General features: G+C 45.2%; 1 long non-coding RNA gene across 2 annotated transcripts; it reads right to left on the reverse strand.

Moving 5' to 3' along the window:
• Positions 1 to 413: 413 nt before the first annotated feature.
• LOC126994389 (uncharacterized) lies at positions 414 to 2,111 on the reverse strand. 2 transcript variants are annotated; one of them, XR_007749085.1, is made up of 3 exons: positions 1,908 to 2,111; positions 1,707 to 1,774; positions 414 to 1,638 (listed from the first exon to the last, which is right to left on the reverse strand). It is a non-coding gene; the product is annotated as an uncharacterized LOC126994389 (long non-coding RNA). The 2 variants fall into 2 exon arrangements; XR_007749084.1 differs by lacking the exon at positions 1,908 to 2,111 and having other exon boundaries at positions 1,707 to 1,803.
• Positions 2,112 to 2,483: the final 372 nt, after the last annotated feature.

Consider the following 2,483-nt stretch of genomic DNA (forward strand, 5'->3'; position numbering starts at 1 on the left):
TGCAGTAATAGGATGTGAGTGACGCGCAATGCATTTCAAGCGTTGTGTTATTTGTTGACGTGTTTTTGATGCAGACGTAAATGACTCGCGCCTTTTATGTGTTTTGGTTCGTGCAGTGAAAATGACGCAATACGAGCAGTCTTTGTTTAATTGGTGGACTCTCTCTCTCTCTCTCTCTCTCTCTCTCTCTCTCTCTCTCACGCACACACACACACACACACACACACACACGCGCGCGCGCGCGCACACACACACACACACACACACACGCTAAGTTAAATAGATAGTTTGATAGCTAGTTAAGCAGTTAGTCATTTAGTTAATTTTACTATATTCTGTATTTATTTATTTATTTATTTATATTATTTTGTTTATTTATTTATATTTTATTTTGTTATTTTGTTTTTTCTTTTTCCTTTTCTTTCTTTCTTTTCTTTTTTTCTATTTGTTTTCTTTTTCTTTTCTTTTTCTTTCTTTTTTCCTTTGGATTTTCTTGCTGTTGGTTTTCTTTTTTGATGTTTTTGGTGTTCTTTTTTCCTATCATCCTTTTATTGATGTTCGTTGGTCTGGGTGAGCCGCTTTCCTCCCAGAAGAGACCCACCCATAATTTTGGAGATGTTGTTAGGGCCGAAAGGTGGATGATGTTTGTTTTATTTTATTTTCTTGATGTCGTGTTTTTCGTTCTTTTTATTGCATTTGTTTTCTTTTTCGATGTTTTCCTGTTCTTTTTATTTTTACTTCTTTTTGATGGTTTTTTGTTTTTTTTTCCTATCATCCTTTTGTCGATGTTCCTTGGTCTGGATGAGCCGCTTTCCTCCCAGAAGAGACCCATCCATAATTTTGGTGATGTTGTTTGGGGCCGAAAGGTGGATGATGTTTCTTTGTATTTCTTTTTTCTCGATGTTGCTCATTTATTTCTGTTGCTTTTCTTTTTCGATGTTTTTTCTGTTCTTTTTCCATATTTTTTGGGTGTTCTTTTCTATATCATCCCTTGTTGATGTTCTTTGGTCTGGGTGAGCCGCTTTCTCCCCAGAAGAGACCCACCCATAATTTTGGTGATGTTAGTCAGGGCCGGAAGGTGGATGATGTTTGTTATATTTTTCTTTCCTTGATGTGTTTTTCTTTGTTTTTTTTATTTCATTTATTCATATCATCCTTTGGTTGATGTTCTTTGGTCTGGGTGAGCCGCTTTCTCCCCAGAAGAGACCCATCCTTAATTTTGGCGATGTTAGGGCCTAAAGGTGGATGATCTTTTTATTTCTTGATGTTTCGTTTCTGTATTTTCCATTTTTCTGGTGTTCCTTTTTATTTTCCTTTTCTTTGGTGTTCCCATCGCGTGGATTGTCTACGACAGTATAACGAGCACCACAAGCCCGGGTTTATTTAGAGTTTGCTCTCCTAGGCAGACTGCCTACCACGGCTGACGACCTCCACCTGCCCGGGTTTATTGTTCGGAGTTTGCTCTCCTAGGTGAATTGCCTACCACGGCTGACGACCTCCACCTGCCCGGGTTTATTGTTCGGAGTTTGCTCTCCTAGGCAGATTGCCTACCACGGCTGACGAGCTCCACCTGCCCGGGTTTATTGTTCGGAGTTTGCTCTCCTAGGCAGACTGCCTACCACGGCTGACGAGCTCCACCTGCCCGGGTTTATTGTTCGGAGTTTGCTCTCCTAGGCAGATTGTCTACCACGGCTGACGAGCTCCACCTGCCCGGGTTTGTTGTTCGGAGTTTGCTCTCCTAGGTGAATTGCCTACCACGGCTAACGAGCTCCACCTGCCCGGGTTTGTTGTTCGGAGTTTGCTCTCCTAGGTGAATTGCCTACCACGGTTAACGAGCCTCACCTGCCCGGGTTTGTTTAGAGTTTGCTCTCCTAGGTGAATTGCCTACCACGGCTAACGAGCCTCACCTGCCCGGGTTTGTTGTTCGGAGTTTGCTCTCCTAGGTGAATTGCCTACCACGGCTAACGAGCTCCACCTGCCCGGGTTTGTTGTTCGGAGTTTGCTCTCCTAGGTGTATTGCCTCCCACGGCTAACGAGCTCCACCTGCCCGGGTTTGTTGTTCGGAGTTTGCTCTCCTAGGTGAACTGCCTCCCACGGCTAACGAGCCTCACCTGCCCGGGTTTGGTGAATTGCCTACCACGGCTAACGACCTCCACCTGCCCGGGTTTGTTTAGAGTTTGCTCTCCTAGGTGAATTGCCTACCACGGCTGACGAGCTCCACCTGGCCGGGTTTATTGTTCGGAGTTTGCTCTCCTAGGTGAATTGCCTCCCACGGCTAACGACCTCCACCTGCCCGGGTTTATTGTTCGGAGTTTGCTCTCCTAGGTGAATTGCCTACCACGGCTAACGACCTCCACCTGCCCGGGTTTGTATAGAGTTTGCTCTCCTAGGTGAATTGCCTACCACGGCTAACGACCTCCACCTGCCCGGGTTTGTTTAGAGTTTGCTCTCCTAGGTGAATTGCCTTCCACGGCTAACGAGCC

Source organism: Eriocheir sinensis, unplaced genomic scaffold (genome assembly GCF_024679095.1).
Source record: "Eriocheir sinensis breed Jianghai 21 unplaced genomic scaffold, ASM2467909v1 Scaffold784, whole genome shotgun sequence".
Classification (NCBI taxonomy): Eukaryota; Metazoa; Arthropoda; class Malacostraca; order Decapoda; family Varunidae; genus Eriocheir; species Eriocheir sinensis.